The sequence below is a fragment of the Callospermophilus lateralis genome, chromosome 5 (genome assembly GCF_048772815.1).
Source record: "Callospermophilus lateralis isolate mCalLat2 chromosome 5, mCalLat2.hap1, whole genome shotgun sequence".
Lineage (NCBI taxonomy): Eukaryota > Metazoa > Chordata > Mammalia > Rodentia > Sciuridae > Callospermophilus > Callospermophilus lateralis.
In genome coordinates this window covers 35869314-35882583 of record NC_135309.1, presented here as the reverse complement: position 1 = coordinate 35882583, position 13270 = coordinate 35869314, and positions in this window count along the sequence as shown.

Genomic DNA, 13270 nt, shown 5'->3' with positions numbered 1-13270 from the left:
TTGTAGAACCATCTGCTTTCATTTGTAAATAAACTTTACTTTAAAAAATATTTCAGAAGGCTTCACCGAGAATGTATCACTTCACAGGTAGATTTAATAAATCACTCTTCAAACATACTAATACTGTTCGTTGTCTCTGCAAGGGCAATTTTTGCAAGCTAAAGAACTTAGAAGAGCAGGATATAAAATCAACACGCATAAATCAAAGGCATTCCTGTATATCAGCAACAAAACTTCTGAAATGGAAATGAGGAAAACCACTCCATTCACAATATCCTCAAAGAAAATAAGATACTTGGGAATCAACCTATCAAAAGAGGTGAAAGATTTATACAATGAAAACTACAGAACCCTAAAGAGAGAGAGAGAAGAAGATCTTAGAAGATGGAAAAATGTACCCTGTTCATGGATAGGCAGAACTAACATCATCAAAATGGCGATATTACCCAAAGTTCTCTACAGGTTTAATGCGATGCCAATCAAAATCCCAAAGGCATTTCTTGTAGAAATAGATAAAGCAATCATGAAATTCGTATGGAAAAACAAAAGACCCAGAATAGCAAAAGCAATTCTAAGCAGGAAGTGTGAATCTGGAGGTATAGCGATACCAGAGTTCAAACTGTACTACAAAGCAATAGTAACAAAAACAGCATGGTACTGGTACCAAAACATGCAGGTGGACCAGTGGTACAGAATAGACGACACAGAAACCAATCCACAAAATTACAACTTTCTTATATTTGATAAAGGGGCTAAAAGCATGCAATGGAGGAAGGATAGCATCTTCAACAAATGGTGCTGGGAAAATTGGAAATCCATATGCAACAAAATGAAACTGAATCCCTTTCTCTCGCCATGCACAAAAGTTAACTCAAAATGGATCAAGGAGCTAGATATCAAATCAGAGACACGGCATCTGATAGAAGAAAAAGTTGGCTCCGATCTACATACTGTGGGGTCGGGCTCCAAATTCCTTAATAGGACGCCCATAGCCCAAGAGTTAATAACAAGAATAAACAAATGGGACTTACTTAAACTAAAAAGTTTTTTCTCAGCAAGAGAAATAATAAGAGAGGTAAATAGAGAGCCTACATCCTGGGAACAAATTTTTACCCCTCACACTTCAGACAGAGCCCTAATATCCAGAATATACAAAGAACTCAAAAAATTAAACAATAAGATAACAACCCAATCAACAAATGGGCCAAGGACCTGAACAGACACTTCACAGAGGAGGACATACAATCAATCAACAAGTACATGAAAAAATGCTCACCATCTCTAGCAGTCAGAGAAATGCAAATCAAAACCACCCTAAGATACCATCTTACTCCAGTAAGATTGGCAGCCATTATGAAGTCAAACAACAATAAGTGTTGGCGAGGATGTGGGGAAAAGGGTACACTTGTACATTGCTGGTGGGACTGCAAATTGGTGAGGCCAATTTAGAATGCAGTATGGAGATTCCTGGGAAAGCTGGGAATGGATCCACCATTTGACCCAGCTATCGCCCTTCTTGGACTATTCCCTGAGGATCTTAAAAGAGTGTACTATAGGGATACTGCCACATCAATGATCATAGCGGCACAATTCACAATAGCTAAACTGTGGAACCAACCTTGATGCCCTTCAATAGATGAATGGATAAAAAAAAAATGTGGCATCTATACACAATGGAGTATTACGCAGCACTAAAAAATGACAGAATCATAGAATTTGCAGGGAAATGGATGGCATTAGAGCAGATTATGCTAAGCAAAGCTAGCCAATCCTTAAAAAACAAATGCCAAATGTCTTCTTTGATATAAAGAGAGCAACTAAGAACAGAACAAGGAGGAAGAGCATGAGGAAAAGATTAACATTAAACAAAGACGAGTCGGGGGAGAGAAAGGGAGAGAGAAGGAAAGCATATGGAAATGGTAGGAGACCCTCAATGTTACACAAAATCACATATAAGACATTGTGAGGGGAAAGGGAGGGGGAAACAAGGGTGAGAATTGAACAACAGCAGATGAGGTAGAGAGGGAAGATGGGAGGGGAGGGGAGGGGGGATAGTAGGGGATAGGAAAGGTAGCAGAATACAACAGTCACTAATATGCCATTATGTAAAAATGTGAGTGTGTAACCGATGTGATTCTGCAATATGTATTTGGGGTAAAAATGGGACTTCATAACCCAATTGAGTCAAATGTATGAAAGATGATATATCATGAGCTTTGTAATGTTTTGAACAACCAATAAAAAAAAATCACAAACTAATATTATTATTACAAAAGACAAGCAAAATAATGCCTGGAATTTGACATAATTGAAACACAGAAATCCAATAAAAGTATGGAAAACTTAAAAAAAAAAAAAAAAAAAAAGAACTTAGAAGAGAAAAAAGTATGTATCTAGGAAGCATTCCTTGCAATTAAATAAAACTCAGAACTTATGCTCACAAGCTTAAACTCTTTGCTATTTTATTTAATGCCAGTTGTTACTCCTTTTGAAGCTAAGGGCATTTAAACAAATTCTAATTTTAATTTTTTACTGTTACACCTGTTAAATGTATACTTGCAGAAGTATAGAAGGCAGGAACATGATTCTTTTCTAATCATATGTATTCCTAGGGCTGGGGACGTGATAGAATCAGTGGCAGAGCATAGACTTACTTGGAAAGAATTTCTCTCAATCCCGCCCAGGAGCAGGACTCTGAGAGTTGAATCCCTGGTGAATATAGGAAATGTATTATTCCTCAACCATAATCATGTCAAAAAAAGATTTTCATTCCACAAACATTTCTTTAGAGTGATTGTACAAGATAGTACTTACAGCCTAGAATCAAAACACAGTGTTAGCCATAAATTAACACCAGAAGTGGAAATAAAGCTCCAAAGACAATGTATTAATTCTAATTTTTAAGTTTTTATTTTTGGGGCTGGGGATGTGGCTCAAGTGGTAGCGCACTCGCCTGGCATGTGTGAGGCCCGGGTTCCATTCTCAGCACCACATACAAAGATGTTGTGTCTGCTGAAAACTAAAAAAAAATAAATATTAAAGTTTTTATTTTGAACTGATTGTATATTTACAGAAAGTTTGCATTAATAGTACAGTTTCTTTATATTTTCTACCTAGCTTCCCCTAATCTTAACATCTTACATAATCACAGTACAACGGTTAGAGCCAAGAAATTAACATTTGGCAAAATAAATCAAGAAACTTACTTCTATTTGACCAGTTTTCCAACTGATATCCATTTTGTCTTTCAGAATACTATCTAGAAACTGCATTCCGTTTCTTCTACCTTTCCTTTAATCTCAAAAGTTCCTCATTCTTGTCTTTCATACCCTTTCAATTATGAAGAGATTTTATCAGTTATTTTGTCTAATGGCCTCCATTTGGGTCTATCTTTGTGTGTGTGTGTGTGTGTGTGTGTGTGTGTGTCTGAGGTTTTTGGAAGAGGATCATAGAAATGAAGTGTCCTCAGTTCTTTATATCAGAATTCTGGCACCAGCCTTGATCACTTGTTTATGGTGGTTTCTGTTAGATTTTTCTGTGTTATAGTTTTCCCTTTTTAGTTAATAGATATCTTGGAGATATTTTAACCATAAGCAACTGGTTTTTCCTCAAAGTTACCTACTAGTTTTAGTGGCTATTGTCCACAACAGCTGTTATTCTGATGCTTTCTGAACATCAGCTTTTCTGTTTCTTTTCTTCATACATTTGTTAATTGGAACTCATTTAGGAAGACCTGTCTCCTTTCCCCCATTTATTTATTTGATTACTTATAGTATGGACTCATGGATGTATATTTTGTTTTGAGGTGAGGTAAAAATTCAATGTCATTTTGTTGCTTAAGTTATTTCCCCTTTGGCTCTTAGGAGACTTTCAAATTGACTCCTGGGTTCTTAACAAAACCTCTTCTCTCTCTGTCTCAGCCCACCCAACCCCAGATTTTCTTAGTTTTGGGGACTGACCAGAGATACCCAGCTCATTTATCTTTTTCTTTTTTTTTTCTTTTTTTTCTTACCCTTTGGCAGGGGAACTGGAGATTGATCCCATGGGCTGAGCTACATCCCCAGCCCTTTTTGGTTTTTGTTTTGAGTAGGGTCTTGCTAAATTGCTGAGGCTGACCCTCCTGCCTCAGCATACCAAATCATTGGGATTGAATGTGTGCATCACCCACCCAGCTCAACTCATTTATCATGATCTCTCTGTCTCAACTTTGGAACCAATCACTTCTCCATGGGACCCTCACTGGACAATAGATCTTGGAATTCAAGATCTGGGTGCTACCTTTGTTGTCTTTTTACACATTTTTAATAATAGTGTCATGAGATAGTTAGCTAAGGTGTGAAACCTTGCTGTATTAGTCCATTTTGTGCTGCCATAACAGAATACTCCAGACTTGAGTATTTTATAATTAGTAGTAATTTGCTGGGGATAGTGGCAAATGACTGTAATCCCACTGATTCTGGAGGCTAAAGCAGGAGGATTGTAAATTCAAGGTCAGCCTCAGCAACTTTGCAAAGCCCTGTCTCAAAATGAAAAACAAAAAGGACCCTGGGCTGGGGATGTGGCTCAAACGGTAGCGCGCTCGCCTGGCCCGGTTGGATCCTCAGCACTACATACAAACAAGGATGTTGTGTCTGCCAAAAACTAAAAAATAAATATTAAAAAATTCTCTCTCTCTCTCTCTCACTCTCTCCTTAAAAAAAAAAAAGAAAGAAAGAAAGAAAAAGAAAGAAAGAAAGAAAGAAAGGAAAAATAAGAAGGACCGTGAATGTAACTAAGTGGTAAAAACATCCCTGAGTTCAATCCCTAGTACCACCAGAAAAAAAAGGGGAGGGCAGAATTTATTGGCTCACACTTCTGGAGGCTAAGTCCAAGATTAAGGTACTGGCAAGGGCCTTCATTCTGCATCATTTTGTAACTAAGGCACATGAGCGAAGAAAGACAAAAGGAAATCAAACTCACCCTTTTATTTTATTTATTTATTTATTTTAAAGAGAGAGTGAGAGAGGGAGGGAGGGAGGGAGAGAGAGAGAGAGAGAAGTTTAATATTTATTTTTTAGTTATTGGCGGACACAACATCTTTGTTTGTATGTGGTGCTGAGGATGGAACCCAAGCCGCACGCATGCCAGGCAAGCGCGCTACCACTTGAGCCACATCCCCAGCCCAAACTCACCCTTTTATGATGGCATTAATCCCATTCATAAGGACTGAGTCCTTGGGACCTAACCACCTCTCAAAGGTTCCACTTCATTATAATGTTATAATGGCAATTGAATTTCAATTTTTTTTTTTTTTTTTGTACTGGGATTGAATTCAGGGGCACTGGTCTTTCAATATATATAGATATATATTGAAAGGGTAAAGTTTTTAAATTACAAAGCCTTAATTAAAATATAAAGGATAAGATTAAGATTTGCTTCAAGTTCTGTGAAGTTTTTAAAGTTCTGTTAAGTTGCAATTTCCTGAAGTGAAATTAAGTTCTGTTTTCCTGGAACCTGCAATTCATGTAGAAGCTAAAAACAACCCCCCCCCCCAGAAATCCTGCAGTCCAGCATGGACACACTTCAGGGCCCAGACCAATTAGTTTGAATGTGTACCCCGCTGTAGGAATGACCAATCATCCCCACCCGACCTGTTCCCTCCAATGAATGTGCTAATCATGTCTCAGAGTTGTTGTTCAATTTTCCCGTGCCTCATGATGATTTGTTCTGATGTATGCAAAGCTCCCGCCCTCCTCAAAAAGTGTACTTAAGCACTGCTTAACCTCAGCTCTGGGCTCTGGGCTGCTCTCCCTACTTGAGTGAGCATGGAGCCCCAGCGCGCTGGATTGGATCCTCAATAAACCCCTTTTGCTATTGCATGAGTTGGTCACTTGGTGGTCTCTTCCTCCGACGTTCGCCGGACCCTTACAATACTTTTAATATTTATTTTTTAGTTTTCGGCAGACACAACATCTTTGTTTGTATGTGGTGCTGAGGATCGAACCCTAGCCGCATGCATGCCAGGCAAGCGCACTACCACTTGAGCCACATCCCCAGCCCCTTTTTATGTATTTTATTTAGAGACAGGATCTCACTGAGTTGCTTAATGCTTCACTAAATTACTGAGACTGGCTTTGAACTCATGATTCTCCTGCCTTAGCCTCTCAAACTGCTGGGATTACAGGTGTGGGCCACCACACCTGGCTCAATGTGTTTTAAAGGTGTAGAGATTCAAACTTTAGCACTTGGCATCAGCCCCCACCCCCCACCCTCACCCCTTGCCCTCCCCCTCTTGTCATTGCTAAATTGCTAAGGCTGGCCTTGAACTTAGGATCCTCCTATGTCAGCCTCTGCAGTTACTAGGATTTCATTCCTGTACCACCAAACCCTGCTCCCACTTTAACCTTCCTTGCTTTACTTTTACAGGACTCTTTCTTAGGACCAGTGTTTTCCCACCCTCCTTTCCTTCCTTCCCTTCCTTGTTTACCCAGAAGTTGGGGTTGTTGAGCACAGGTTCTACAACTAAAGTCCCAACCATGCTTTCTTTAACACCAGATGGAAGAGGCAGTCTTTAATTACAAATTTTCATTACTGCCTCTTTTCCCCAATTCTGCAATAAATCTGCATAAAGTTGCATGGAGTATAGCTCAGTGGTAGAGTGCTTGCCTGACATACACAGGGCTGTGGGGTCAATCCTCAGGACTGAAAAAAAAATTGTCTTTAAATATAGGCTAAATATCCCATTTTGTGATACCAAGCTTTATCCTTGACAGAAATAATTTTTTAAATGAGGGAAGCCCTCAAGGCCTAATCACCTCTCACTTCCAAGGGCTCAAGTGTTGAAAGCACAGTCCCCAATGCCACAAATTTCCAGGTGGGGCTTTCAGGTAATGATTGGATCATGAGGGCTCTGACTGATGGTCTGCTGGGAGGTAGGATCTAGTTGGAAGATGTTGGTCACTGGAGGAATGCCTTGGAAAAGGTTTATCTTTTCCCCAGCCCCTTCCCTTATCCCACTCTCTCCTTCCCCGAGGCCATAAGCTGACAGCTTTCCTCTACCACACCTTTCTGCCATGATGTTCTACCTCACCTTAGGCTCAGAGACCTGAGTCCACCATCTGTGGACAGAATCCTCTGAAACTGAAAAACCAGCCTCTACCTCAGAGCAAAGCCTGTCCAAGGAAGGGACATGACCTTTGTCCTTGGAAAAACCCACAGAGCACTCCTAGGCACATTCCCACCCTGCTAAGTGGTTTATCTACAGGAGAGATCTGCTGCGCCAGGTGTCCCTGACTCAGTCAGGCTAGGTGGGGACCCATAGCAGCCCCCTAGCAGCCACCAATCAGCATGAGACAGGGATGCCAGATGACCCTCCCAGTAGTTTATGGTGTTGGGAAACCATGTAGTTCAGCACGTACACCCCTCTTGGCTTAAACCAATCAGTTCAAATGAATACCCCTTTTGTACTGACCAATCACCCTTACCCAACTTGTTCCTGCCAGTGAATGTGCTAATCATGTTTCAGAGTTGTTATTTGATTTTCCCGCGGTGTGAGATGATTTGCTATGATGTATGTGAAGTCCCTGCCCTCTCCAAAGAATGTATAAAAATGCTGCAAACCCTGGGTTCAGAGCCTCTCAGTGTCACCAGTTGTTGTGTGTGTGCGCAGAGGACCGAGCTAGCTCGCAATAAACACCTCTTTGCTGCTTACATCGATCTTGGGTCTCTGGTGGTCTTTGGGGGTCCGAATTCGAGCATAACAAAACCATGAGCCAAAATAAACTTTTCCTGCTCTAAGTTGTTCTTGTCAGGTGTTTTGGTCACAGCAACAAGAAGCTGGGGCTGGGGTTGTGGCTCAGCGGTAGATCGCTCGCCTTGCCTTGTATGTGTGAGACCCTGGGTTCAATCCACAGCACCTCATAAAAATAAACAAAATAAAGATATTGTATCCATGTCTAACTAAAAAGAAATATTTAAAAAAGAAGAAGAAGAAGCTGTATAACACCCAGTGCCAGGACCCAAGAAACAGGAGCTCGAAAGTTTTTCTTTTTTGTTCTTTTTAATACCGGGGATTGAATCCAGGATCACTTAACCACTGAGTCACATCCCCAGCCCTTTTTTGTATTTTATTTAAAGACAGGATCTCACTGAGTTGCTAAGTGCCTCACTAAGTTGCTGAGGCTGACTTTGAACTCTCCATCCCCCTGCCTCGTCCTCCCAAGCCTGTGGGATTATAGGCAAGTTCGACCATGTCTGGCTAGTGTAAGGGTCTGGCGAAACGTCGGAGGAAGAGACCACCAAGAGACTGACTCATGCAATTGCAGAAGGGGGTTTATTGGGGATCCATTCCAACGCGCTGGGGCTCCCGACCCACTCAAGAAGGGCGAGCAGCCAAGAGCCCCAAGCAGAGGTTGAGCAGCGCTTAAGTACACTTCTTGGGGAGGGCGGGGGCTTTGCATACATCAGAACAAATCAGCATGAGGCGCGGGAAAATTGAACAACAACTCTGAGACATGATTAGTACATTCATTGGTGGGAACAGATTGGGCAGGGGTGATTGGTTATTCCTAAACGGGGTACACATTTAAACTGATTGGTTCGGGCCCTGTATGCTCTAGGCTATGAATCAGCAAAATAGCCTAGTAGGGCGTTGTCTTAACTGCCTCAGGGTGTAGCAGAGGAATTTAACAATACCTGGTCCTTCACTTTTTAACTTCAATTTCTTTTTCTTACACTAGGAGCTCCAAAGTTTAAGGGCAGGAAAAGATGGATATTCTAGCTCAAAAAGAATTCATCCTTCCTCTGCCTTTTTTTTCCTAGTTGAGAACTCAACATATTCTATGATAAGTACCCCCACATTGATAAGGATAAATCTCTTTTTTCTTTGTTTCCTTTTTTGTGGTGCAGGGATTGAATCCAGGCAAACTGGCAATCCTCCTCCCTCAGCCTCCCCAGTAGCTGGGATTATAGAAATGCTCTACCACACCCATCAGGAGTGGATCTTCTTCACTTAAATACTGATTCAAATGCTAATGTCTCTCTGAAAGACCTAGAAATAATGTTTTCCACTTATCTGGGCATCTGTGGTAGTCAGCTTTCCATCCCTCTTAAAGAAAGCTTAGACAATCAACTTTAAAAGAGAAGAGGTTCATTTTGGTTCTCCGTTTATGGAGGTTTCAGTCCATAATTGGTTGGCCTTGTTTTTAGCCCTGTGGCAAGGCAGCACTTCACGGTGGGAGTGTATGGTGGAATGAAACTGCTCATTTTGTGCCCAGGAAGTAAAAGAGAGTGAGAGAAAGAAAGAGACTGGGTCAAGCTATTTGATTAATGCAAAGAAATACTACAATTTTTGAAAAACTTGAGATTCCACTTGAGTATCTGAAAATGTGTCCATAGAGCTTGATAGGGACCAGTTTTCTAACAATTACCATGTCTAAGTGGTAAGATTAAGATCAGATTTTATCTTTCCTTATTTTCCAGTTTTCTCTGTATGGCTTTATTGCAGTATAGTTGGTTTACAACAATCTGCACATTTCAAAACTGTACACCTTGACAGTTTTTTAATAAATTTTTCATAAAATTATCACAAACAAAATAATTAAATATATCCATTAGCCCTCAAAGCTTCCTGAACTCCTTAATAATTCTATCCACTCATCACCCATTCCTGACTGCTTACTTCTCCCCCAGCAGACAACTAAAAATATGGTTTCTTTAGAGAATAGGTGCATTTAAAAATTTTTGATAAATATAATCACATAGTATATGCTTTTTTCAGTCTATGGTTTTTTTTTTTTTTTTTTTTTTTGGTGTGTGTGTGTTGTGCTGAGGACTGGACCCAGGGCCTTGTACATGTGAAACAAGCACTCTACCAACTGAGCTATACTCCCAGTCCTTTCCTTAGTACATTTATTTGGAGAGCCACTCTTGATCTTATGTGTAGCAACTCTTATTCCTTTTTAGTTAATGGGTAGTGTTCCGTTGTATGGTCTATCCATGTGTTGATGGACATTGGATTGTTTCTAGTGTTTTTACTATTATAAGTAAAGCTACTGTGAACATTCATGTGTGAGTCTTCATAAGTGATACCGCTGTTGACCGGTGACGAGTTCTTGCTTCCCCTATGTTGAAGAATAACACCAGAAAGCACACGCCGAGGCAAGGTCAGAGTAGAAATTAGAAGTTTATTAAAGGACAGCAGAAAAGACTTCTCCCGGAGGAAGAAGGGGACCCAAGAGGTGGGAATCCTTGGAAGTGCAGTTGTTTCTCCTTTTTATAGTTTTGGTGATGGAATGTAGGTTGGAGGCCCGAGGGGTGGGACACAGGTGGACTTAATTATCACCTTTTGGGATGGGCTTATCATTTTTCTAGGATGGGCTATCTCCAAATCTGTTGGGGGCTGTTTCCTGAGCTCCATTAACATTTCTTTGAGGTGGACTTTGGCCTAGGGCCTTTTCAGGACTTCATTAACATTCCATGAGTTGTCCTGCGTTTTCCCTGAGTCATTCCCAGCATGGCCTCCATTTTAGATTTCACTGGATATTAGACCCGATTTACCTAACTACACTGACTACCTAACTTTAAATCTGGCTTCATAAGGACACATACCTTCATTTTTTCTTGGGGGGGATATAATTAAATATACCATGAAACTTAAAGCAACCAATAAAATAAATAGCTAATACCCAAAAAAGGAGATAATGGGATCATAAAAAGTCACTGAATCCAAAAGAAGAAAGACAAACAAGAAAAAAAGCAACAAAAGTAAAATGGGACAAATAACAAATATTAAGATGATAGATTTATGGGCTGGGGATGTGGCTCTAGCGGTAGCGCGCTCGCCTGGCATGCGTGCAGCCCGGGTTCGATCCTCAGCACCACATACAAACAAAGATGTTGTGTCCGCTGATAACTAAAAAATAAATATTAAAAATTCTCTCTCTCTCTCTCTCTCTCTCTCTCTCTCTCTCTCTCTCCTCTCTCACTCTTTCTTTTTTTTTTTTTTCCATAAAGAGAGAGTGAGGGGGGAGAGAGAGAGAGAGAGAGAATTTTTTGATATTTATTTTTTAGTTTTCGGCGGACACAACATCTTTGTACGTGGTGCTGAGAATCGAATCCGGACCGCACGCATGCCAGGCGAGCGCGCTACCACTTGAGCCACATCCCCAGCCCCTCACTCTTTCTTTAAAAAAAAAAAAAAAGATGATAGATTTAGCTGGGTACAGTGGTGAACAACTGTAATCTCAGCATCTGGAGAGGCTCAGGCAGGAAGATCACAAGTTCAAAGCCAGCCTCAGCAACTTAATGAGGCACTAAGCAACTCAGTGTGACCCTATGTCTAATAAAAAAAAAAAAAAAAAGGCTGGGTAGGTGGCTCAGTGGTTAAGTGCCCCTGGGTTCAATCTCCAGTGCCAAAAAAAAAAAAAAAAAAAAAAAAAAAAGATTTAAACATAAATCATCTAAAAAATTACATTAATTGTAAATAGTCTAAACACTCCATTTAAATCCCAAATATCAGATTGGATTCAGATGGAAGAACCAAATTTGCTATCAGAAATACAATTTAATTTTTTTTTTTTTTTTTTTTTTGGTTCTTGGGATAGAACTCAGGGGCACTAGACCACTGAGCCACATCCGCAGCTGTATTTTGTATTTTATTTAGAGACAGGATCTCACTGAGTGGCTTAGAGCCTCACTTTTGCTGAGCCTGGCTTTGAACTGGAGATCCTCCTGCCTCAGCCTCCTGAGCCACTGGAATTACAGACGTGTGCCATCATGCCAAGCTCATTTTAAATTTAAAAAAAAAAATTTTTTTTGGTATTGGGGATTGAACCCATGGTGTTTTACCACTGACCTACCTCCCCAGCCCTTTTTATTTTTTATTTTGAAACAGGGTCTATGTTATAGTTTGGATGTGAGGTATCCCTCAAAAGCTTATATGTGAGACAATGCAAGAAGGTTTGGAGGAGAAATGATTGGGTTATAAGTGCCTTAACCCAATCAGTGAATTAATCCCCTGAATTGGTAACTGAAGTGGTAGGGTATGACTGGAGGAGGTAGGAATTGGGGGCATGGCTTTAGGGTATATATTTGTATCTGGCAAAGGGCAGCCCTCTCTCTCTTTCTGCTTCCTGTTTATGTGAGCTGTTTCCCTCAGCCATACTCTTCTACCATGGTGTTCTGACTCACCTGGAACCCTAAGGAATGCAGCCTTGGCATGGACTGTGACCTCTGAAACTCTGAGCCCTGAAATAAACTTTTCCTCCCCTAAAATTGTTCTAGTCATATCTTTTAGTCATAGCATTGAAAAGCTGACTAAAATAGTCTAGCTAAATCGCTGAGGCTGGCTTTGAACTTGCCTTCATCCTGCCTCAGCCTGATTACAGGTGGGAACCACCGCACTTGGCTAAATTCTTTTTTTTTTTTTTTTTTTAAGAGAGAGTGAGAGAGAGGGATAGAGAGAGAATTTTAATATTTATTCTTCAGTATTTGGCGGACACCACGTCTTTGTTGGTATGTGGTGCTGAGGATCGAACCCGGGCCGCACGCATGCCAGGCAAGCGCGCTACCGCTAGAGCCACATCCCCAGCCCTTATTTTTCTTTTTAAAGTCAGCTTTTCTTTTTATTAGTGCACTAAAATTACATATCATCATGGAATTCATCATTACATTTTATTTTTCTCATATTGGGGACTGAACCTAGGGCCTTATCTGTGCTAAGCAGGCACTCTACCACTGAGGTGCATCCCCAGACCTATTGTTTTGTTGTCCTTGTTGCTTCAGTTACCTGGGATTGAACTCAGGGCCACTGGATCACTGAGCCACATCCCCATCCCTATTTAGAGACAGGGTCTCACTGAGTTGCTTAGCATCTTGCTTTTGCTGAGGCTGGCTTTGAACTCAGGATCCCGCTTCAGCCTCCCAAACTGTTGGGATTACAGGTGTGTACCACCATACCCACCCCGATTGTTCTTACACACCCACAATATATTGGTCAAAATTTGGTTAATTTCATTCCCATGTATGAATTATGGGTTTGTTTGAGCCATAAGGCAGGGAGGCTGCTTTTCTTGGAACTCCTGGGTTAACTACCTGGTTTGAGTAAGCTCAGATCATGCTGGTGCCCTGCTTTAGCTCACAGTCTTAGGTTCAAATACAGTTGCATGGAGAGTGGCATAACTTGCCAAGCCACAAACAACTTGTTTCCCCACTTTTATCCCATTTTCCTGAAGAAACTCCTGACTTAATCCCTTTAATAAAGCATTTGCAGGCTTTTCTCTTTGTTAGGATC